Raw genomic sequence first — 26,716 nt, forward strand, 5'->3', positions numbered from 1 at the left:
ACTACTGGACAAAGTGATCAAGAAATGCTGTAAAAGGCAGAAACCTTAGTGTGGCATGGATTGATTACCAATAAGCAGCATATGGCAGTGCACCTGACTTTTGGATCCTAAAATGTCTAAACCTATGCAAAATCCACAACATTCTGGTAAGTTTAATCTCAACCTTCATGCCGCACTGGCAAACAGCCCTACAACTTTACCAAGACAAAGAATGGATCATATCTCCGACGATAAAAATAATAAGTGTCCTTTAAACATTACTCTTTGTATCACCCCTACTGTTCTGCCTAGCATTAAACCCATTAAGCACTGTCCTCAATAACCTCGCCCATGGATTTATTATCAGCTGTTACAATGAACCAGAACTTTAGATAGTCTCTCACCTCCTTTTTATCAACACTTTGAACAAATCTGTTCAGCTCCTGCAGCCGGCAACTGAAGGAACAACTCCACTTAGTAAAAATGTGTTCAGATGATATTAGAATGGCATTTCAGCTTGACAAATGTGCCAAAGCAGTCTTCATTAATAGAACGAAGAACAAGCTGTAAATCAGTTTGCAATCCCGGTGCTATTCTACAGATTTAATATCTTCAACTGGCCACAAAATGAACTTCATAAACTGGACACCAAAACATGAAAACGTCTGTGTGCATACCAATTTATTTACATAAAGCAATTTATCCCAAGGATCTACATCCCAGGATCAGGACCTTATTAAAATTAACCACACTTATAGATGAGCAATAATCGGAGTACAAACTTGTGTGATGAACATCAAGGATCCACATATACAAAAAGTATTTAACCATAAAGTAAGAACACCCAAAACAACATCCACACTCAAATTTGCTCAGCTATTCCCGAAAAATGAGGAAATGACTGAAACTCTCCCACCTTGTGCAATGATGGACACAGTGCAATATCCTAAGCAGCAGAAGAAAGAACTTTTATATATTAGATTTGTGAATACCACAAGTATAGTGGTAAGTACACTGCACTCCTCCAACAGCCCTGTGTGTACCCTGAACTTATCCATCTATGGTTCATAAGGAGCAAAATATGACCAAGAGATGAATGCCTAATCATGGCAGAACAAGACAGTGGCTTGCACACAAGGGGTTCAGGGCATCAACAGAAAAATCACATTAGCAATAAGTGCCACTTCTGCCAAACACAGCAAGAAACTGTCACTCATCTTCTTGCTGATTGTGAAGCGCTGAAGGCTAAAGAATTATACACTGAAAGATGCAAAAAAAGTGGCCTGGCTCATTATCTGGAGAATTTGTAGGAAACAACAACAACATTTATTTATATAGCACATTTTCATACAAAAAGTAGCTCAAAGTGCTTTACATAATGAAGAAAAGAAAAATAAAAGACAAAATAAGAAATTAAAATAAGGCAACATTAGTTAACATAGAAAAGGAGTAAGGTCCGATGGCCAGGGTGGACAGAAAAAAAACAAAAAAAACTCCAGAAAACTGGAGAAAAAAATAAAATCTGTAGGGGTTCCAGGCCACGAGACCACCCAGTCCCATCTGGGCATTCTACCTAACATAAATGAAATAGTCCTCTTTGTAGTTCGGGAAATGCAACTTCTCAGCATCAGAAAAGTACTGGAATCACAATGCAGACCACATAATGGAAATATGAGGAGATGTTGTTAACTTGGGACACATCAATACCAACTGACTGAAACATAAAGTGTGTATAGAAAGAGTTACCCCCTTCAAAATATTCACATTTTGTTGCCTGAAATGAAGACACACAAAAATATTTCTCCAGCTGCGTTTTCTCAGTGTCACTTGTAACAGCCAAGTTTGGGGTGACTAAAATCACTGAGATGTTTAACACTAGAATTACCAAAGCCTACTAAGAAACTCATAATCCCGGTCCACCTTCAATCCCTTTGCACCTCTCTGTTTTGTGTTGTAAATGTGTTGATCAGCACAAGCAGCAAGCAGCCTGCTATCACATCCCCCCACCGCCGCAGTTTAATTCACAAAGAAGGTTCTCAGTGTTTATCTTGGAGTGAAGTGCTTGGAGTTGTAGAGGGTAAATAATAGATCACCATTTGGTATATATACATTTCATGTGTGTTCCGTGTCTACGACAATCTATTTAAACACATCATGAGAATAAAATTTTTTTTCATGATTGACAAAATGCAGACATGAAGTATATAATGTGTGAAGCCTGAAGTCCAAATATCAAATAAACACTTTCACAAAAGGTATAACAAAACAAGTGCACTTTTATTCAAGAATATAACTGAAGAAAAAGAAAGCGGGTTACGGTAGGCTGTTGATACGACAGCTTGCACGGTGCAATGGTAAGATCTCCTGACTCCCATGCAGGAGCCAGTCGCGGATAGTTGACACAGACTGCTCAGCCAATCAGAGTGCAGCAGGCCTGCCGTGCCTCAGAGACCTGAGTTCGATTCCCCGCTGGGGAGAAAGTGTTTTTTTTTTTTCTTTTTAACCTCAAACGGACGTAAAATTTATAAATTGGTATGCACTGTCAGTTAATGAGATTGTTATATTTTCATGTGGGATGCTCCTTTTAAAATATTTTTTAACAATTGAGACAGCAATTAATATGAACAAGTGTCCTTATAACTGTTATTTTTAAGATCCATAACAGAGAGAGAGAGCACTGCGTAATAAAGAGACAGACAGACAGAGAAGTCACTAGATGTATAAATAAACAGGGAAGGCATGAAATGAAAAATGGTACAGCCTTTTTATTAATCATCAGATACTTTAGGAAGGCAAGCAGATAGTGAGAGTACATGTAGATGTGAAAAGCACTAGACAGACAAATAGATATGGAAGGCACTGTATAACAGATACAAAACTGTCAGGAAAAAAAAACAGGGTATATAGTAAATAATAAACAGGCAAAGAAGCCACTAGATAGGTAGATAGATAGACAGACAGACATGAAAGGCATTATATACTAGGCAGAAAGAGAAACCAAAAAGTAATAATACTATTATTACTACATAGACATTATAGACAGGGAATTTACTGTTATAATAGGCAGACAGTGAAGGCACTATATAAGAAAACAGACAGAGAAAGCACTAGACAGATAGATATCAGCATTAGCAATATATTAGTTTTATTATATCTTTATATATAATCTTCATTTGGATCTTGATCTTTGTTTGTCCGCGAATTCATGTTACCCTGACACTGCCTTGTGTGGTGTTCCTGCTGTGTTCAGTAGAGGGCAGTACTGATGACGGAGGAGAGGAAGTGAGGGGGAGGATCGTTGGGTGAGGTTGGAGTGTGGTGATTAAAGAGGATTGAACTAAAGGAGACTACGTGCTGTTTGTACTGGCTGAATACACAACACCTTGGTTGTTACTTTTGTTTACAAACACTGTCGATACCACTCTTTGTGTTTAGATCTGGCGTCAACACCTGCTTCCTTGTCGAGACTGTGGTTTTTTGTGTTTCTATCGACCGTCGTTGGCAGCACTTCGTCCAAATCGAATGTTCACCCACTTCTTGGAGTCGGCAGTCACAGTATATAAGTCGGACACACTTCTGTGATTTTCCATCAGCCGGCGTTTGGAGTTCAAGAAAGAAGCATTGCTTCTTCCTTACTCTTTGGATTGCCACAAAGCAACCTGCGAGATTGGAGAAAGGTTGAAAAGAGATCGTGAGAGGAAACGATAGCGTCATGAAAACGAGACGGACTGTGAATGGAGAGAAGCAGAAATGCTCCTCCACAACCACATAATTACTATTTGGACAGTGATTCTGAGTAGGCCGTTCCTATCGAATCAATGTCCAAGGGTTTTGTTTTGTAATTCTCTTTCCCTTATAAAAAATCATAATGCTGTGCGACGAAGGGCCCAGTTCACGACTGGCAGCCGCGTTTAAACAGGGAGCCCTTCACAGACAACTTTAACACGCGCAACGTAGTTGGGCGCACGTGGCTAGTATATATATATATAATATATATTATACAGTATATGTGTGTATGTATCTCAGATTTATGTCAATAAAATAAATGAAAAATGATTCAGTCTGTTTATTATTCAACACACACTGCAGGAAAGCAAGAAGGCTGGTAGAGTACATATAGATCTGAAAGGCACTAGATAGACAGATAAATAGGAAAGTCACTGTATAATAGATGTGGGATGCTCTTTTTAAAAAAATTAAAAATTGAGACTTCAATTAACATGGACCAGTGTCATTATAACTTCTTATTTTTAAGTTCTGTAAGACATACACTGTCAGACAGATCACTGAATAATGCACAGATAGAGAACTTGCTAGACAGATAAACTGGGAAGGCACTGTATAATAGAAGATATAAAACTGTCAGGAGAAAAAAGATAGATAGATAGATAGATAGATAGATAGATAGATAGATAGATAGATAGATAGATAGATAGATAGATAGATAGATAGATAGATAGATAGATAGATAGATAGATAGATAGGAAAGGCTGTGAAAGGCACTAGATACACGGATAGATAGGGAAGGCATTTATATAATAGGCAGACAGAGAAGGCACTAGACACATACATAACAGTATTAGCTATATAGTAATTTTGTTTTATATATAATATATATGTATTTTACAAATACCACCTCTTGACTGAGAATGATTGTGGATGTGAATTTTTTTTTTAATTCCGTTTTATTCTTGAGTGTTCCTGCTCACACTGAGTTAGTATGCACCTTCTGGTCTGTGATGTCAAAGCCGCAATGACAAAAAAGAGAGACATAGGTATATATGACATATGGAATAATTCATTTTCTGACCTGTATTGTACATTTTTGGAAAACATTGTTGCAGTAATGCAAGCATTATATTCATTCACGTAATCTTCTTGCGGTTGTAATCAGTGACCAAATTTTTCACAACCTTGCCCATTCTCAACATTTTGGTGCATGGTGGTGTTTCAGTTGTACTCCAAGAGATTCAGAAGACAGAATAGTACAGAGAGGTCAGTTCCCCGCTATATACAATCATCAAATTCAAATGTTAAACGTTCCCACACAACCAAGGACCGTCCTTCCTACATTTACAGCATGTGTGCCTGTTACAATGTAAGCACTTCTCTCTATGCTGTGGTTCTTATTACATTGAAGGAACATCTGGCACTGAACTTTCTTTCCTGGTGGAAGCGGCTGTCTTGGAACAGAAGTATTAATGTAATGAACGTGTAGACTGTCCAGAAGCTGGACACCAAAACAAGAAAACTGCTGCCTTCACATCAAGTAACACAGAATAAAAAGTGCATTCCAAGACTTTACATCCCAATTTAGGTTCACTTGCAATTCCAAATTGTCCCAGTGTGAGTCTGAATGGGCACATAAGTGGGCAATGTGAGGAACTTCCACCTAGTGGCACCTTATATTCCAAATCGTAACCTCAGATCCTCAACTGAGTGTCTCCTTAGAATTCCAAGAGCAAAACTTAAAAGAAGTGGTGAGGCGGCCTTCTGCTGTTATGCACCTAAAATCTGGAATAGCCTGCCAGTAGGAATTCGCCAGGCTAATACAGTGGAGCACTTTAAAAAACTGCTGAAAACACATTACTTTAACATGGCCTTCTCATAAATTCACTGTAATTTAATCCTGATACTCTGTATATCCAATTCATTATAATAACTATTCATTCAAAATCTGTACTAACCCCTACTCTCTCTTCTGTTTCCTTTTCTGGTGTCCTGTTGGTGGTGGCATGCGCCACCACCATCTACCCAAAGCACCATGATATTCCAACAATGATGGATGGATTAAAAGCCAGAAGTCTGCATGACCATCAGCATAAAGTGACTCCGTGAAAAACCCGAACTACAAAGAGGACTATTTCATTTATGTTAGGTAGAATGCCCAAAGGGGACTGGGCGGTCTCGTGGCCTGGAACCCCTACAGATTTTATTTTTTTCTCCAGCCTTCTGGAGTTTTTTTTTGTTTTTTCTGTCCACCCTGGCCATTGGACCTTACTCCTTTCCATGTTAACTAATGTTGTCTTATTTTAATTTCTTATTTTGTCTTTTATTTTTCTTCTCTTCATTATGTAAAGCACTTTGAGCTACTTTTTGTATGAAAATGTGCTATATAAATAAATGTTGTTGTTGTTGTTGTAGTGATGCTCTAATTAAGGTTGGACAATTTTTCACCCCAAATGACTTAATCACTGATTGATAATTTAGCCACTTTCAAAAAATGTTTTTCTGCCTTTCCACACTTTGAGTAATTCAGTTGTAAAGTGTTAATGTATTTAAGAAATTGCACCCGTCATTTTGCTAATAAACGTCCTGTAAACAGACCTCTGAGAGTCACACAAAGTGAAGATAGGACTATGGCTTTTACATTAAAGAAAGTGGAGAAAGAAACTGAGGAACAGCAATCTGAAGAGTCAACCTGTGCCTGGAGAGGAATTAAAGAAGTAGACATAGATGTTGTTCAGCTGAACTCGGTGTGGAAGAAAAGTGAGGCACGTCTTTGACAGAAATTAAAAGAGAAGCTGCTTTAATGAGTTCAGGCCTTTTTATGTTGTCCTTCAATTTAAACAGAGAGTCCTTGTCTTCAGTGTGGATGGTGTCCGAGGTCGTGTTTAGTATAATAGCTCACATTTTGAATAATCACAAACATAGGTAAGGAAAATTTTGCTCTTGCTGTTTATCTTATATATAAACGTCTACGCATGGAAATGTGTGTGTGTGTCTGTCAGGCTCAGAAGTGAGAGGTGGAGTCGGGGTAAGGGCACCGTCTTCGAGGATACAGAAGTGAGGCCAGCACGTCTGCAGCTTCACTCTGTTGCGGCAAAGCGAAACCTCTGAAGAAAGACAAAGTCGATTAGTCGCTAATACCAAAGCGATGCGAGCACATCAGCGAAACAAAACCTCCTAGGATAGGATATCCCAGAGTAGTTCCTTTCAATTACCTGACATCTCTACATTTCAATTTTTTTCTCAGCCACTGGAATGACTTTCAGTGTAAAGACAAGATGGATTACTTCTACAAGAGAAAGGAACCAATGTTGTTGGAGCTAGAATCTTCAGGTAAGTCTACAAATTTTAAACTAGAGAAAACTCTGAGTATGACAAAAAAAGCCAACCTCAACAAAAACAAAAATGTTTTGTTAAAATGTCTTACATAGAAAAAATGTAAACAAGAAACAACAGTATTGACCTGGGACTATGGTACTGTAGGAATTTCAGAGTCGTAGCTACATGAGAGTGACAGAGAAGAAAACGATATTAGTGGTTACACCTGCTTTGGGACATATACACTATATTGCCAAATGTATGGGGACCCTCTCTCCAAATCATTGAATTCAGGTGTTCCAATCCCTTCCATGGCCACAGGTGTATAACATCAAGCACCTCGGCAGGCAGACAGCCTCTACAAACAGAATGGGTAGCTCTCAGGAGCTCAGTGAATTCAAGTGTGGTATCGTGATAGGATGCCACTTGTGCAATAAGTCCATTCATGACATTTCCTCACTACTGAATATTCCACAGTCAACTGTTAGTAGTATTATAACAAAGTGGAAGTGATTGAGAACAACAACAACTCAGCCATGAAGTGGTAGGCCACGTCAAATCACAGAGCTGGGGCAGCGCATGCTGAGGTGGGCAGAAGTCGCCAACTTTCTGCAGAGTCGATAGCTGCAGACCTCCAAAAGCTCAAGAACAGTGCAGCATAGAGAGAGAGCTTCATGGAGTGGGTCTCCATGGCCGAGCAGCTGCCTCCAAGCCTGACATCACCAACTGCAATGCAAAGCATCAGATGCAGTGGTGTAAAGTCCACCGCCACTGGACTTTGGAGTAGTGGAGACATCTCCTCTGGAGTCACGCAATCTGATGGATGAATCTGGCCAGGAGAACAGGACTCGCCTGACTGCATTGTGCCAAGTGTAAAGTTTGGTGGAGGGGGAATTATGGCATGGGGTTGTTTTTCAGGGCTTGGGCTTGGTCCCTTAGTTCCAGTGAAAGGAACTCTTAATGCTTCAGCATACACAGCTATTTTGGACAATTTCATGCTGCCAACTTTGTGGGAGGGTGGCATGGTGGCGCAGTGGGTAGCGCTGCTGCCTCGCAGTTGGGAGACCTGGGGACCTGGGTTCGCTCCCCGGGTCCACCCTGTGTGGAGTTTGCATGCTCTCCCCATGTCTGCGTGGGTTTCCTCCGGGCGCTCCGGTTTCCTCCCACAGTCCAAAGACATGCAGGTTAGGTGGATTAGCGATTCTAAATTGGCCCTAGTGTGTGCTTGGTGTGTGGGTGTGTTTGTGTGTGTCCTGCGGTGGGTTGGCAGCTTGCCCAGGATTGGTTCCTGCCTTATGCCCTGTGTTGGCTGGGATTGGCTCCAGCAGACCCCCGTGACCCTGTGTTCGGATTCAGCGGGTTGGAAAATGGATGGATGTGACTTTGTGGGAACAGTTTGGGATGGCAACATGACTGGACACACACCAGTGCACAAAGCAATGTCTGTAAAGAATGGATGAGCGAGTTTGGTGTGGAGGAACTTGACTGGCCTGCACAGAGCCCTGACCTCAACCCGACAGAACACCTTTGGGATGAATTAGAGCAGAGACTGCGAGCGAGCCAGACCTTCTCGTCCAACATTAGTGCCTGACCTCACAAATCCCCATAAACTCACTCATACACCTTGTGGAAAGCCTTCCCAGAAGAGTTGAAGCTGTTAGAGCTGCAAAGGGTGGACCAACTCCATTTTAAGCCTAGGTATTAAGAATGGGATAGCTTTAAAGTTCATGTGTGTGGAAAGTCAGGCATCCCAATACTTTTGGCAATATAGTGTATGTATTATATATGTGTAATATACATATATTAATATATGTTTCCACAATTTCACATTGGTACAGAAGTAAGTCTTATTGGTCTGTAATTACCAGGATCCATTCTTGAAGATTAGAGTCACGTTACATCTTTCCAATCCTCTAGTACTTCATGCTTTTCTAGGGACTGTTCAGATATGTCCAAAAATATTTTAAAGATGACATATTTCTTTTCTTTTAATAAAACTGGTAAAATCCCATCAGGTTTTGTTATTTACTGTTAATATATTGAGGGCCTGAAGTACATGTAACACCACTAATATTTTAAATGTAAACTCCGAATTTATTTCTACATCTGCATGGGCCATTCCATTTGTTTCTTTCTTTACATATACATCGCTGAAATACCGGTTCAGTTCATTTTCAATTTCCTTCTTGTTTTCTGTGATTTCACCTTTTTATGCCCCTGAGATTTCTTTTTATTAGAGTAGTACTCAAAAATTGCTGCTTGTATTGGCGTCTTTAGCAATGTTTTTCATTTCTGCTTTGACCATTAAGTGCTTTTTTGATCTCTTTCTGTAGTGTCTGGTATTCCTGTAAGTTAGAATTATTTGGCTGTTCTTTTTTCTTTTCATTTTTCATAATGTTCTCATCTATGCATTTGGGACAAGTTTTTGTTTTTTTGGGTTGTGACTTTAATCTCATCGTTAATGTCATGGTTAAAGATGAAATTCCGACTTTAAAGTGGAAATTTCTAGATTAATCTTGTTGTTTATTTTGTCATTAAAATAGAACATCATCAGCTTCATCTTAAAGATGATGTTTAATTTACTAGATTTTCTCAAACCCCGTCATAACTAATGTAGCACATTAAATGTGTTAAGTATTCCCAGACCCAGTTGTTAATCGCTATGTGTTTCTTAAACTGACTTCCTGTTGCACTGAGAGGCGCTGCAGGCAGCAATCACCACACAGAATACATTCACTTCATGATATTCCTGTTTTCTGAACATTTTACATTACTTAGATGCACACTTGATATCATTTTCATGATAATATGCATTTAAGCATGTATTAAGCATGTGCGCAGTAAAAGGGGTCACATCCCGGGTCTTCCTTGCGTGGACTTTGTATGTTTTCCTGGTGGGTTTCCTTGGCGTGCTTCAGTTTCCTTTTTTAAGTCATGCAGGTTAGGGGATTTGGTGATGCTAAATTGATGCTCCTAGTGTATGTGTGTGCTTATATTCACTGTGTGATGAGCTGGCACCTGGTGCAAGGATTGTTTCTGCCTCATGCATGATTCTTGCTGGGACGAGTGGAACCCTTAATGGAATAATTAAACATTGTAAAAGGCGCTATATAGCGCCAGACCCGGCACAGACTGACGCAGAGGCATGTGTAAAATAAACAGACTTTTTTATTTCTCTTCAGCCGTGGGGCACGCCTTCCCCGTGTCCCACAAGCACTTTAAATGGCACAAACAAACAACAAATCCTTCCTTTGGCACCACCACTCCTCGCAGGCAACCTCGTCCTCTTCCTCCTGATTCTGGCTCCTGAGTGGTGGATGCTGGCCCTTTTTATAGCCCACCCGGAAGTGCTCCAGGTGCTCGATCACCTGTGGCTAATTGCACTTCTGGGTGGGGCTGCAGAGATGTCCAGGTGGGTTCCTGGCTCCATGCAGCACCCCCTGGCGGCCATCCCAGATCCCCACAGGGTTGTGGAGAACTCCATCTCCCATAAAACTTTGCGGGAAACTGAGCCACCACCGTCAGTCAGGGAGGCTGCCACCAAGTGTCCTAGGGGAGGTAGTGAGATGCCCATGGCTGTTCCCCCGGAACATATGTAGAAGGGGTGTCCCGGCCGGGCATGGGACCCGGCTGCCCCCTACAACATGAATAACAAAAGATTTTTAAGTGTTCCTTAAAATTTCTGAACACTCAGTGTTCTAAGTTTATAGCTAGTTTTGCTATCATGAAGACGTTTATTGTGTGGTGATTGGTTATACAGAGAAAGAAAATGGAAGGATAGGAACTGGGGTTTGGTACGTTTTATGAAGACAGCATGGCAGCAATAAAGAAAGCCTGCTCAGAAGAACATCCCTTGAATTCTGTGTCTGTGTCCCTGACCACCAGCTCATGAACCCAACATCTGCACATTATTTCAGTTAAACCGGTGAGATACTCATTCATACGTCTAACCTCTTGGTGCCTCCTCACAACTGCCATAAATGTTCTCTGCACTGAATATACAGCTGCTTTTGTAACCATTTTTAGAGATATTGTGGCCAGGTGTCCTGGGAATTTAATGGATGTTCTTCTGGATGGGCTTTCTTTATTGCAGTAGTAGGTCTTAGTCAAATGTACCAATTCCCATCCTTCCATTTTCTTTCTCCACATAACCAATTGCCACACAATGAGCTCTGTAATAAATGTAAAACCAGCTGTAAGCTAAAATGCAGATTCTTCAAAACGTTTAAGGCACATTGAAAAATCTTTGTTATATGAGGTGCGATCCAAAAGTTTATTCTGCAGCCAGAAGGGTTTAGTTATATCAATCGCCACTAGATAGCAGTTCAAGTTGTCCTTGAGAGCTGTTATCACGCGTTATAACGTCAGTGCAGTTGTTTTTCAAGTCGCAGTTCTCGTTTGAACTTTGGTTGTGTCTGTGAAGGGTTGTTCGTGAAAATGAGTGATTTGAAAGAGCAAAGAGTGTGTGTTAAATTCTGTTTTAAACTGGGAAAAACAGCAAAAGAAAACCATGAAATCTTGCAACAAGCATTCTACAGGGATGTTCTAAGGCGTTTGCGAAATCGAATTCGCCGAACACGTCCTCAGATGTGGGCTGACAAGTCATTTCTTTTGCATCACGACAATGCACCAGCTCACACATCTCACACATTGTGCGCAAATTTTTGGCTTCTACAAACTTTACTGCCATTCCCCACCCTCTGTACTCCCCTGATTTAGCACCGTCTGATTTTTTTTTTATTTCCTAAGATGAAGATGAGGCTCAAGGGACCGCGGTGGAGGAGATCCAAGCGGTAACAACTGACATCTTGAACACACTGACAAAAAACGACTTCCAGAGGTGCTTCGAAAGGTTGAAATCTCGCTGGGATTGGTGTATCAACTCAGCGGGCGACTATTTTGAAGGAACTCTTCACCATTAATTGTTATTTGGTGTGTATGCTTTTAAACAAATGCATTCCGGGAACTTTTGGATCGCACCTCGTACATGTTTTATTGTTCCATGCATCCAGGGCTGTCTCAGTCCCAGCAAGCATCGAGCACTAGGCAGGAACAATCCCTGAACGGCCTGCCAGCTCATCTTAGGATGAATACCAGCACACATATACCAGTAGCATCAATTTAGCATTTACAAATCCTCTAACTGGAATTCCTTTGGGAGAGAACCAAAGCGCATTCAGGAAAACACAAACTCCAGGCAGGAAACACCTGGAACGTGACCCCCCTTACTGTGAGGCAGCAGTGCTTCTGCTGTGACACCATGCCCCTACATGTTTAATTATTAACACTATACATTTAAATGAAGTTATCAATTTATCTTTAAAATGTAATATGCATACTTTAATTCTTATTTCATCATAAAAATGATATCAAGTATACATCCTAGTACCCTAATGGCACCCAGCTCCTGTTGTAAAGAAATCTTCAGAAAAAATCAGATCAGAGTCTTCAGAAAGGCAGTCAGAATTTAGACTTTACTGCCATCCTCTTCCGCTTATCCGAGGTCGGGTCGCGGGGGCAGCAGCTTGAGCAGAGATGCCCAGACTTCCCTCTCCCCGGCCACTTCTTCTAGCTCTTCCAGGGGAATCCCAAGGCATTCCCAGGCCAGTCGAGAGACATAGTCCCTGCAGCGTGTCCTGGGTCTTCCCCGGGGCCTCCTCTCGGTTAGACGTGCCCGGAACACCTCACCAGGGAGGCGTCCAGGAGGCATCCTGATCAGATGCCCGAGCCACCTCATCTGACTCCTCTCAATGCGGAGGAGCAGCGGCTCTACTCTGAGCCCCTCCCGGATGACTGAGCTTCTCACCCTATCTTTAAGGGAGAGCCCTGACACCCTGCGGAGAAAACTCATTTCAGCCGCTTGTATTCACGATTTTGTTCTTTCGGTCACTACCCATAGCTCATGACCATAGGTGAGGGTAGGAACGTAGATCGACTGGTAACACAGAATAAAAAACAATTGCAGAGCACATAAAGCCTGTCTCAGTTCATGAAGTGAGCCCGGTGGTTCTGGTGCAGTTCGTTTTTATTTCAATTCTAATGACAAAAACATACCTATTTCGTACAGAATTCTCATCATCCACTTTACATGTTATCTTTGTAATAATGACCTCGTGCTGTACCTGTTTTCATAACAATTACCTCGCTTTATAAACTTATTTCTCCTAATAATCGTCAATCTTTTCATAGCAATCATTAGGACTCGAAGGTCGTACTTGCTGCCTGGCCCAGAGATGACCATCATCTGATCATGTTTAACATTCCTCACATTCCCAATCTTGAGCTAATAGAAATTGGAGGCCTTTTAATTCACCAGCCCTCATCATTAAGCTGGAACCAGGATGACCCACATATGAGAAACTGAACTGTTCAATTAATACTTGCTTGTTGCACCAGCATCCAGTAAGACTAAAATCAGAGGCAGTTCTGCCAGTAAGCTCAGCACGCAGCTTTACTGAAAAGAGCTAAGCTACTGGAGCTGGAAGCAGGCGAGAGGCCTTGAGTTAGAAGGTACAGTGTTAAAGCTTTTAGTAACAAACCCTTAAATGTTTATATTGCTCAAAGCCAGCTGATATAGTAAGTGTTGTTTTACCTTGATTAATTAAAATATTGATTCATGAGGAAGCATTGACATAGGCTAAATGTATTCTAGAATGTATGTATACAGGCCAATATTACAGCCTGAGAGCAAAGGCAGCTACGACATCAGCCAGTGATGCGCAGCCACATACCGTCTGACTTACTGATACAGGGGCTAACCTTGATAATCAATTCTTAAAGCTTCTATATAAATCAACCAATCTAACACAATACAGCTTGCTTTTAATTTGATCATCTGAAATGTTTATGAGCCTTAATATATAAATATAAATGCTAAAATGTTTATATGTTTAAAGTGTTTATGCTCTAGCATGCAAGTTTACTTAGTTTCCTTTAAGTTTGGGGGCGTTGAAGGTTTTTACAAATACTTGTTTAGACTTAAGTGAGTCAAAAGGCCCAGCAGAGTCGCCATGTCCCAAAACAAAAGCTTGTTTCCCCAGTTCCTTCAAAAACACGGTGTCCTTGGTTCTTAAGAAACAAGGCAAGTGAAAAACAAGCTAGCAGGCCATACTGAAAACAGAAGCAACGGCCTGTAATTAATAGTGCCTCATTAAGCCACTTAAAAAGATGTCAAGCAACATTTTTCCATAGTCAATAGTTCTAAAACCAATAACAAGGCATATAAACTGAAATGTTGGGTGAATTAAATATAACCCAGGCGTGATCTCTGATGACTCATTCAAACTTGACAATAATAATAATAATAATAATAATAATAATAATAATAATAATAATAATAATAATAAAAATAATAATAAATTACATTTATATAGCGCTTTTCTCAGTACTCAAAACGCTATCCTCACAGGGAGGAACCGGAAAGCAAACCCAAAATCTTCCACAGTCTCCTTACTGCAAAGCAGCAGCAGCACTACCACTGCGCCACCTGTGAAGATACATCCTGAGGTTAAATGCAGCTTTTGAAACATAAATCAGTATATTTAATTCAATCTTGGCATAGTTTACAATAAAGGAATAACACACTATATAAAGAAACTTATAAATAAGGCACAGCACACATATCAAAACACAATAGACAACTAATTATAAAGAAATATATCTGTACAAAAATAAAATATCTAAATGCAAAATATAAAGTGTTACCTCACTGGGCCACATGTTCTGGATCTGCACCAAATTAACATCATTTTGGACCAAAATTTTTAAGTGCCTCTCAGACAGCCTTGGGGTCACAATCCCTCCTAACCCATTAACAGCTGTGTTCGGTGTTCTTCCAGATGGACTGGAAATGGAGAAGGACAAGCAAACGGTGATTGCATTCACTACACTCTTGGCACGCAGACTTATTCTGTTAAATTGAATCCTAACTCTCCTCTGATAAGTCAGTGGGAAACCGATGTTTTATATTATTTGAAATTGGAAAAAATCAAATTCTCAGTTAGAGGATCTGTACAAAATTTCTTCAAAACCTGGCAGGATCTAATCAATATTATTTTAGAATAAGAGAAATAACTATTACCACATTTAATTCCCTTCTCCATCTGTTATTTACATATATATTTATTTCTCCCTTTCTTTTGTTTATTGTTGCCTTATTAAAAAGCCCTAAGCCATTCTCCTTTGGCTTAGCTCTCCTTCTCAGGGGTGGGGTTTGATTTGTCTTCAATTTTGTTTGGTTATAAATTGATCTATTTGTATGGAATGATTACAATAGGGTGGCACGGTGGTGTAGTGGGTAGCGCTGCTGCCTTACAGTTGGGAGACCTGGGGACCTGGGTTTGCTTCCCGGGTCCTCCCTGCGTGGAGTTTGCATGTTCTCCCCGTGTCTGCGTGGGTTTCCTCCCACAGTCCAAAGACATGCAGGTTAGGTGGATTGGCGATTCTAAATTGGCCCTAGTGTGTGCTTGGTGTGTTTGTGTGTGTCCTGCGGTGGGTTGGCACCCTGCCCAGGATTGGTTCCTGCCTTGTGCCCTGTGTTGGCTGGGATTGGCTCCAGCAGACCCCCGTGATCCTGTATTCGGATTCAGCGGGTTGGAAAATGGATGGATGGATGAAAACACACACACACATACACTACTTACATAATTTCCTTTACAACGTGGGCCTCATGGCTCTGAAGGTGAAGCAGCAGGATGCTGTGGCCTCCCTCCTTTTTACAAAGAGGGCACTTGGACTCATTTGGACACTTAATCAATGTAATCAATGTTGGCTTTATATTCTCTGCCTTTATAGAGAAATGTGGTTGTGGAAATCAAGCCAGAAATAATATGTAATACTAATTTGTAAGAAAGCGGTATCGTGCTTTTATAAATAGCTAACTTAATTACATAAAAATCAAGTTAAGATACCTAACAAACGTTAATGACGAGGATAAACATAGATACGTCTCATATTGTACACTAACATACTACATAACAGCTCATAAATAGGTTTAAAAGTTGATATAGATAAAATAATGAGACAAATATTAAAAAGAAATAATACAAAGAAAAAATTAATCATTTAAATGATATGCTTAAAATAAGATATGTCAATAATGACGATCGTACATCTCACTAGTTTTGTTTAATGGCTCTAACGTTTCTTTAAATATACTGAGTTTTTTATTCTGTGATTCTGTTTTGCCAATGTTCCGGCCGGTTAACGTTTTCAGCTCCTTTTCTTTTCCGAACTGCAAAAGCTGTACAGCTGCTCTACTTCTCTTTCTACGGACTGTGGGAGGTTGTGGGGCGGACTGTGGAAGGAAGGGGGCGTGGTCTCCGTTTATTGCGCACGCGCGTTGGTGAACTCTAGGTTCTCCAAACAGCCACGTCATTCAGGCGAGGCGACGGAAACAGAAGTCCCTCTGTTGTTTCGCATTGTGCGGTGCAGGAGACGGGAGATGATTGTTGACTGAGTGAGTTTATAAATAACCCCATCACCGAGAGACAGAGGGTAAGTACCAGTGGCTTGGTCACTGCACTTTATGGTTGTGTGAGGTTTTCATCCGCTCCATTCAGTTACTGCATCAGAGGCGAGCAGCGCGTTCTCGTCAATCAACACGCCACCGACCTTTTGCTCGAGTAAATCCCCTGTCTAGCCCGCGTGTCTTTGGCTCACTTTTCATGTTCGTGTGCCATTTCTATTTCACGTCGACCAGACAGACCGCCACCTCCTCCAGTTCATTTCTTTCCGTGTCTTCCTTCACTCGTGTCCTCCCCGAATCGCCAAACTCGAGAGGGCGGCGATTCCACCCACACAGCGCTTTGTTTTCCACTTTTCTTTCTCTTCTGTCAGTCCGTGGTGTTCGGTTTGAAGTTTGTCACTGGTCGGCATTCGGAAGAGCAGCGAGAAATCAGTTGGTCTTTGCATTTTTGATTAGAAAAAGACTGCAACGAAACCGAATTAAACTGGAGTGCGTGGCCGTGGAGAGCAGACGAAGTGCATGCGAGCTGAGAACGAAAACAAATGTATAAGGCGAGAGAAAAGTGTCGTGCCGGTATTCCATCGGTAACCTGCCTGGTGAAGTCTAAATGGAATGTTCGTATCTGTTAAAGACGGGCGTATATCAGCAGTATATGTTTACCTATATGCACGGCATAATATTCTGAAACTGCTCAATGCAACGTATTCAGCATATATTTACATGCATTGCATGGATAAAAAATTGTACAATTTTCTTTTCGCATGTGATACAGGTTAAAAAAGGGGGGCGTGTTTTGGGCGTGCACCAAATTAACATCTTTCCGGACCCAAATCTTTGCCTGCCTTTCAGACAGCCTTGGTGTCGCAATCCCCCCTAATCCACTAACAGCTGTGCTTGGTTTTCTTCCAGATGGGTTTAAAGTGGAGAAGGACAAACAAACTGTAATTGCCTTTTCTTCATTATTGGCACGTACACATGTCTTGCTCAGCTGGAAAAATCCTAACTCTACTATTCTAAGTCAGTGGGTAACTGATGTTATATGCTATTTGAAATTCCCACTTGGAGGATCTGTTCAGAACTGTTTTTAAAAACCTGGCAGGATGTAATCAATAATGTTTTAGAATAATCTTTTATATTGGGAGGAAAGACTCCTTTCTCTCTTTACTATTCTCAGTAGTTTTACTCTGGCTGTTGGCCTTCCTCTTTTTCTCATGTGTGGGGGTTGATTTGAATTCAGTTTTGCTCAGTTTGACTTGATTGTATGGAATGTTACAGGCTTTTAATAAATTAAAAAAAAAAAAGGTTTGGTGCTACAGTTCAAAATCAGTAATGCCAGTTGATGATTAATAGAGAATTGTTGTTGGTGTTTATGCCTTTCAGTTCCAGCAGAATTAATTTTACAGTCTATATGCAGGTTCCACGTGTGTCCTTTTTATTATTCGTTTCCACCCTTTTTCTATAGATGCACAGGTTTAGTGGACTGGTAAACCAAACTCATTGTAAAGGTTGCCCTTAGGATTTATTTTTTTAACATATTATTTCTTTCCACTGCTATACAGATGATACACACATCTTCCACTGAAACAGATTCAAACAAAATTCTCTTAAACCTTTCTCTGAATGTATGGAGAAATTTAAAATATGGGTGTCACTAAATTTTCTGAGTTTAAATGACTAACAAACAGATTGTGTGTTTTGCACCTTCTGATCTTGCTTTTGCTCCTCCAATTGATCTTGGTGCTTTGAGTGACCTGCGGTGGTGAACATTTCACAATAAAATCTTGGTGTGATTTGTGATGATGTCCTCAAGTTTGATGAACAGATTAACTCCATTGTTACAGCCTGTTTCAGTTAGCTTTGTGTATTTGCTTCCTTTCTTTGCTTGATTTTGAAAAACCAATGAATGCGTTTGTCTCTTAGCTTGACTGCTGGAACTCCTTACACACTGGAGTTAGTCGGTCATCCCTCGCTCGTCCAATACGCTGTTGCCAGACTCCTAACAGGCTCACAAACACTGAATCACTTCACACCAGTCTTAGCTTCAGTTCACTGGCTTCCTACAGGACTGAGTTTAAAATCTGACTGTTTGTTTTCTTACTCCCCCTCTTATCTCACTAACCTCTTACACCCTTACTCTCCTTCACAACCACTAAGGTCCTCTGACCAGACGTTATCGGTCCAGACTTAAGCTTAGAGGGGGCAGTGTTTTTGCAGTAGCTGCCCCGAAGCTGTAAAATCATCTGCATTTTTATCTGAGGTTAGCACCAGCTTTTAGGTACTTTTAAATCCAACCTGAAAGCCTGTCTTGTTGCCTTTAGCTTTTTAAACTTGTATGTAAGTATTTATTTTTGGTATATTTATTTACTGTATCTATTTATTTATTTGGTATAGTTATGGGAGCTGTGCAGCACTTTCGTCAACTTCTATTGTTTTAAATGTGCTGTATAAATAAAACTGCACTTGACTAACTTATTATGGTTCTGGGTACATATTCAGGTGCCCTACGATGGCCCATAGTTTTTTTCCTGCCCTGCACAGTTACGCTGGTTTTTCTTCCCATATCCCAATGACTTCAGTTTGTGTTTCTGTTGTATTAGACATAGTGGTGAGGTAAAAAGAAAATAAATTATAGCTCAAGGACCGCTTAAACATAGCAAATTTGCCTCATAAAATATCCCCATACCTGATGTGGATGAAATGCCACACTGGAAGGCGAGAAGGTCAGTTATAATAATAATAATAATAATTCTTTGCATTTATATAGTGCTTTTCTCACTACTCAAAGTGCTCAGCAATTGCAGGTTAAGGGCTTTGCTCAAGGGCCCAACAGAGCAGAGTCCCTATTGGCATTTACGGGATTCGAACCGGCAACCTTCCAATTACCAATGCAGATAATAATAATAATAATTCATTACATTTATATAGCGCTTTTCTCAGTACTCAAAGCGCTATCCACACAGGGAGGAACCGGGAAGTGAACCCACAATCTTACCACAGTCTCCTTACTGCAAAGCAGCAGCACTACCACTGCGCCACCTGTGAGGATCCCTAGTCTCAGAGCCACCACTCCGCCACACCATCATACCATCAAAGCCCCTGGGGGTCCCATGTCCCCTCAGAGTTAATTCAGAATGAAAGAATGGGTTTATATACCATCACACAGCTATTAAAGTAGATTTTACAGTGGTCAAGAACATATACATTACAAGGGCAAGTAGCAGTGGAAGGTGTGCAAGATGAATGAAAAGTATGGTGAAGTGTGAGGGGGTTTGTAAAATAGCCTAAAATACAGTATTGCTTTTAAAGAAGTAGCCCCAAATACCACGACCCACGAAAGCCCATTTGTTTACCCCATGGATGACAACACAAATAGCTTAGTTGGACAAAGAAAATGCAGAACTGGCAACACTGAAAGGGAGTTGCAAAGACATTCAGGTTAGGTGGACTGGCATTGAGCCGAGTGTGTGTGTGTGTGTGTGTGTTCACCCTGAGGCAGACTGGCTCCCTGCTTGATTTTTGTTCCTGCCTTGTGCTCAATGATTGCTGGTATAGGCTCCAGCTTCCATGCAATTCTGACGTGGATATGTGGGTTAAGATAATGGACAGACAGAAGTTTTCTGGTACAGCTTATATTGATATAACAGCATGTAATTATTCAGCCTAAAATCTTCTCTCAAGCACATCTGTTTCATTTAAAATTGCCCAAAATTTTCCAGGGCAAGAGCCAACCTGTGAATGTTGCAATCAAGGCCCATCTTCACTAGGCCTCATGTTTTGGGCCTGCGCCAAATTAACATTCATCAGACAGTCTTGGTGTCCCGATCCCTTCTAATCCACTAACAGCTGTGTTTGGTGGGCTCACAGAGGGGTTTAAAGTGGAGAAGGACAAACAAACTGTGATTGCCTTTACTTCACTACTGGCACGTAGACTTATCTTGCTCAGCTGGAAGAATTCTATCTCTCCTATTCTAAGTCAGTGGGTAACTGATGTTATACTATTTGAAATTCTCCATTAGAGGATCTGCTCTAAACTGTTTAAAAACCTGGCAGGATGTAATCAGTAACATTTTAGAATAAGCTTTTATATTGAGAACAGTAGAGTGTTGTACTGTGTTAGCCATAGATTGATACAGGAGAAAGTAGGGTGAAATGACAACTTTTATTGGCTAACTAAATAGATTACAAATACCATCTTTCGAGGCAGCTGAGGCCCCTTCATCAGGCAGTATTGGGAGAAAAGACTCCTTTCTCTCTTTACTACTCTCAGTAGTTTATCTGTGTTTGTTGGCCTTCCTCTCTTTCTCATGCGTAGGGGTTGATTTGAATTCAGTTTTGTTGTTTGACTTGATTGTATGGGATGTTACAGGCTTTTAATAAATTAAATTAAAAAGAACAGTTTGGTGCTACAGCTTAAAATCAGTAATGCCAGTTGATGATTAAGAGAGAATTGTTGTTGGTGTTTATGCCTTTCAGTTCCAGAAGAATGAATCTTACAGTCTATATGCAGTTTCCATGTGTGTCCTTTTTATTTGATTCCACCCTTTTTCTTTAGATGCCCAGGTTTAGTGGACTGGTACACCAAACTCATTGTACAGATTGCCGTTAGGTTTTATTTTTTTTTTTAACATATTATTTCTTTCCACTGCTATGCAGATGGTACACAGATGTATCTTCCACTGAAACAGATTAAAACAAAATTCTCTTAAACCTTTCTTGAAATGTATGGGAAAAATTTAAAATATGGGTGTCACTAAATTTTCTGAGTTTAAATGACTAACAAACAGATTGTGTGTTTTGCACCTTCTGATCTTGCTTGTGCTCCTCCATTTGATCTTAGTGCTTTGAGCGACCTGCGGTGGTGAACATTTCACAATAAAATCTTGGTGTGATTTGTGATGATGCCCTCAAGTTTGATGAACAGAATAACTCCATTGGTACAGCCTGTTTCAATTAGCTTTGTGTATTTGCTTCCTTTCTGTGCTTGATTTTGAAAAACTAATGAATGCGTTTGTCTCTTCTCAGCTTGACTGCTGGAAGTCCTTACACACAGGAGTTAGTCGGTCATCCCTCGCTTGTCCAATACGCTGTTGCCAGACTCCTAACAGGCTCACAAACACTGAATCACTTCACACCAGTCTTAGCTTCAGTTCACTGGCTTCCTACAGGCCTGAGTTTAAAATCTGACTGTTTGTTTGTTTTCTTACTCCCCTTCTTATCTCACTGACCTCTTACACCCTTACTCTCCTTCACAACCACTGAGGTCCTCTGACCAGACGTTATCGGTCCAGACTTAAGCTTAGAGGGGGCCGTGTTTTTGCAGTAGCTGCCCCGAAGTTGTAAAATCTGAGTTGTTTTTATCTGAGGTTAGCACCAGCTTTTAGGCTTTCAGGTTGGATTTAAAAGTGCATATCTTTTTACCTTTAGCTTTTTAAATTTGTATGTACGGTAAGTATTTATTTTTGGTATATTTATTTATTGTATCTATATATGTATTTGGTGTGGTTATGGGAGCTGTGCAGCACTTTCGTCATCTTCTATTGTTTTAAATGTGCTGTATAAATAAAAGTGGACTTGACTAACTTATTACGGTTCTGGGTACATATTCCGGTGCCCTACGATGGCCCATAGTTTGTTCCTGCCCTGCACAGTTACGCTGGTTTTTCTTCCCATATCCCAATGACTTCAGTTTGTGTTTCTGTTCTATTAGACATCGTGGTGAGGTTACAAGGAAATAAATTATAGCTCAAGGACCGCTTAAACATAGCAAATTTGCCTCATAAAATATCCCCATGCCTGATGCAGATGAAATGCCACACTGGAAGGCAAGAAGGTCAGTTATAATAATAATAATTCTTTGTGTTTCTATAGCACTTTTCTCACTACTCAAAGCACTCGACACTTGCAGGTTAAGGGCTTTGCTCAAGGGCCCAACAGAGCAGAGTCTCTTGGCATTTATGGGATTCGAACCGGCAACCTTCCGATTGCCAGTGCAGCTCCCTAGCCTCGGAGCCACCACTCCGCCACACCATCATACCATCAAAGCCCCTGGGGGTCCCATGGCCCCTCAGAGTTAATTCAGAATGAAAGAATGGATTTATATACCATCACCCAGCAGTCCCGTTTCTACCCCCACCCCCCCATAGATTTTACAGTGGTCAAGACAATATACAGTACAAGGGCAAGTAGCAGTGGAAGGTGTGCCAGAAGAATGAAAAGTATGGTAAAAATGAGGTGGAGTATGAGGGGGTTTGTAAAATTGCCTAAAATGCAGTATTGCTTTTAAAGATGTAGCCCCAAAATGCCCATTTGTTTACCCCACAGATGACAACACAAATAGCTTAGATGGACAAAGAAAATGCAGAACTGGCAACACTGAAAGAGAGTTGCAAAGACATTCAAGGTAGGGGGACTGGCATTGAGCCGAGTGTGTGTGTGTGTGTGTGTGTGTGTGTGTGTTCACCCTGCGGCAGACTGGCTCCCTGCTGGATTTTTGTTTCTGCCTTGTGCTCAGTGATTGCTGGTGTAGGCTTCAGCTTCCATGTAATTCTGGCGTGGATATGTGGGTTAAAAAAATGGACAGACAGAAGTTTTCTGGAACAGCTTATACTGATATAACAGCATGTAATTATTCAGCTTAAAATCTTCTCTCAAGCATATCTGTCTCATTTAAAATTGTCCAAAATGTTTCCAGGACAATAGCCAAACTGTGAATGTTGCAATCAAGGCCCAGCTTCACTAGGCCTCATGTTTTGGGCCTGCGCCAAATTAACATTCATCAGACAGCCTTGGTGTCACAATCCCTCCTAATCCACTAATAGCTGTGCTTGGTGTTCTTCCAGATGGGTTTAAAGTGGGGAAGAACAAACAAACTGTGATTGCCTTTACTTCATTATTGGCACATAGACCTATGTTGCTCAACTGGAAGAATCCTAACTCTCCTTTTAAGTCAGTGGGTAACTGATGTTATATATTATTTGAAACTGGAAAAAAATCAAATTCACACTTAGAGGATCTGTGCAGCACTTTTTCAAAACCTGGCAGGATTTTTGAATAAGCATTTAAATTGGGGAAGAAAATTGTCTTCCCTTTTTTATTTTTTCCCTACTCTTCAAATTTTACTCTCTCTGTTGGCCAAGCTCTCTCTCTCTCATGGGTGGGTGTTCATTTGATTTGAATGTAGCTTTGTCAGGTTTGACTTGCTTCTATGGAATGTTACTTGCTTTTAATAAATTCAATAAAATGTTAGAACTAGAGAGAGGGAGATAAAAAAAATCTCTATCTATATAGAGATATTGATAGATATATATAGAAATATAAATATATCTTTCTATTTATATATATATATATATATATATATATATATATATATATATATATATATATATATAATAATGTGTGTATATGTAATATATAATCTATAAGAGATGGATAGATAGAGATAGATCTATATATTGATAGATATAGATATATTGAGATATGGAGATATATATAAAATATTAGTATCTCACAAAAGTGACTGCACCCCTCACATTTTTGTAAATATTTTATTCTATCTTTTCATGGGACAACACTGAAGATATGTCAGTTTGGTACAGTAGTCCGAGTACAGCTTGTATAATAGTGTAAATTTGCTATCCCCTCAAAATAACTCAACACACAGCCATTAATGTCTAAACCGCTGGCAACAAAAGTGAGAACACCCCTAAGTCAAAAATGTCCAAATTGTGCCCAACGTGTCAATATTTTGTGTGGCCACCATTATTTTCCAGCACTGCCTTAAGTCTCTTGGGCATGGAGTTCACACGAGCTTCACAGGTTGCTACTGGAATCCTCTTCCACTCCTCCATGACAACATCACGGAGCTGGTGGATGTTAGAGACCTTGTGCTCCTCCACTTTCCGTTTGTGGATGCCCCACAGATGCTCAATAGGGTTTAGGTCTGGAGGCATGCTTGGCCAGTTCAGCACCTTTACTCTCAGTGGTCGTCTTGGAGGTGTGTTTGCGGTTGTTATCATGTTGGAATACTGCCCTGCGGCCCAGGGAGGGGATCATGCTCTGCTTCAGTATGTCACAGTACATATTGGCATTCATGGTTCCCTCCATGAACTGTAGCACCCCAGTGCAGGCAGCACTCATGCAGCCCAAAACCATGACACACTCACCACCATGCTTGACTGTAGGCAAGACACACTTGTCTTTGTACTCCTCACCTGGTTGTCACCACACAAGCTTGTCACCTTCTGAACCAAATAAGTTTATCTTGGTCTCATCAGACCACATGGTTCCAATAATCCATGTCCTTAGTCTGCTTGTCTTCAGAAGAGGCTTTCTTCTGGGACGACAGCCATGCAGACCAATTTGATACAGTGTGCAACGTACGGTCTGAGCACTGACAGGCTGACCCCTGGCAGCACTCATACGTCTATTTTCAAAAGACAACCTCTGGATATGATGCTGAGCACGTGCACTGCACTTCTTTGGTCGACCATGGCGAGTGGAACCTGTCCTGTTAAACCGCTGTATGGTCTTGGCCACCGTGCTGCAGCTCAGTTTCAGGGTGTTGGCAATCTTCTTATAGCCGAGGCCATCTTTATGTAGAGCAACAATTCTTTTTTTCAGATCCTCAGAGAGTTCTTTGCCATGAGGTGCCATGTTGAACTTCCAGTGACCAGTATGAGAGAGTGTGAGAGCGATAACACCAAATGTAACACACCAGAGACCTTGTAACATGAACGAGTCACATGACACCGGGGAGGGAAAATGGCTAATTTGGCACAATTTGAACATTTGTCACTTAGGGGTGCACTCACTTTTGTTGCCAGCGGTTTAGACATTAATGGCTGTGTGTTGAGTTATTTTGAGGGGACAGCAAATTTACACTATTATACAAGCTGTACACGGACTGCTTTACATTGGGATCAAAGTGTCATATCTTCAGTGTTGTCCCATGAAAAGATAGAATAAAATATTTACAAAAATGTGACGGGTGTATTCCCTTTTGTGTATATATATGTGTGTGTGTGTGTGTGTGTGTGTGTGTGTATGGATGGATGGATGGATCGATCGATATTGGTATGATCTCTCTCTTTATCTATCTATATATGATATAGATCTATGGAGATATACTGTAGATATGGATATAGATATTGATATAACAAGGGATAGCTGTACTTTGTTTCCACCAAGTTGTCATAGATAGTCAATGGATGTATTGCAAATTAAACTAATGCATTAAGTATGATAATGGGGACAAGGGGTTAATAAAATCTGTTTCTGCAGTCAAACATAGTGATTGGCTCACCAGGTTAAAGGCTGACTGGATAGCAATTTTATGTTTGGCTTGAACTATTTACCAGGTAAAGGTCTTAGTCTGACTTTGCACTATAGATCAAAGGTGTCTATGATCGACAACACATGTCACTCTAAGCTAGCAAATCCATTATCTGTCTTGTTAATTTTTTCCTGTCACAAACCGTATATTTCAGCAAGTTCAATTGTTGCACCCCTCTGACATGATACTGTTTGTTAACACAATTGTGAGGCCTTACCTGTGTGAACATTCCTCAACATCCTTCATAACACAATTCCGGGACTCCAACAACATTGTCTATTTAGTCCAAGTTGTAACAAAGGACTGCAGTATCTGTGATGAGCTCAGGACTTTTAGTGTTCACTGCGGAGTGTCGCTCAGGACACTGGTAAATGATGCAGTGAATTCCACACAGTAGCTCCGAACGAAATTGACTTATTTATTCAAAGATATTACACCTGTATTTGAATAGCTATATGTATTTGTTTGTGTAGTCTACAATAAAAAAGAATACATAAAACATATTGGTAAATTACACAAAATCCACTAGATGTCAGTATTACTCCAATTAGTCAATAGCTTATTGGCAGTATGAGACCCGAATCAGTAAACAGTATCCGTAAACTTACAGTAAAGTACACTGATGTAACAACATAAACTATTATTGAAAGAATATTGCTGAATGTAAATAACATTAAGACACATTCCCAATTTATAAATGCTGAACAGTACACTTTAGACAACATTGTGTCTTAACATATAACAAACACACAATGCAAGTCAAATGCAGATAAACCCATCTCTGGTCATTAACGCACACTTTGTGACCGATATGGCATATTAGAAATTCTCAGTTATTGCCATTATTATAACTCCTCAGGGCGGAGTGGTGGCTCTGAGGCTAAGGATCTGCA

At 40.5% G+C, this 26,716-nt stretch overlaps 2 protein-coding genes across 2 annotated transcripts in view; both read left to right on the plus strand.

The window, feature by feature from the left end:
- The window catches only part of LOC114644701 (zinc finger protein 721-like), a 250,513-nt gene that overhangs the window by 36,725 nt on the left and 187,072 nt on the right, over nt 1-26,716 (plus strand). The window lies entirely within an intron of this gene.
- The window catches only part of LOC114669165 (zinc finger protein OZF-like), a 44,984-nt gene continuing 34,465 nt past the window's right edge, over nt 16,198-26,716 (plus strand). Inside the window, exon 1 of the mRNA XM_028825319.2 lies at nt 16,198-16,521. The gene's annotated coding sequence lies outside the window, so the exon portion shown is untranslated. The remainder of the gene's footprint in view (nt 16,522-26,716) is intronic.

The sequence above is a fragment of the Erpetoichthys calabaricus genome, chromosome 1 (assembly GCF_900747795.2).
Source record: "Erpetoichthys calabaricus chromosome 1, fErpCal1.3, whole genome shotgun sequence".
Taxonomy (NCBI): Eukaryota; Metazoa; Chordata; class Cladistia; order Polypteriformes; family Polypteridae; genus Erpetoichthys; species Erpetoichthys calabaricus.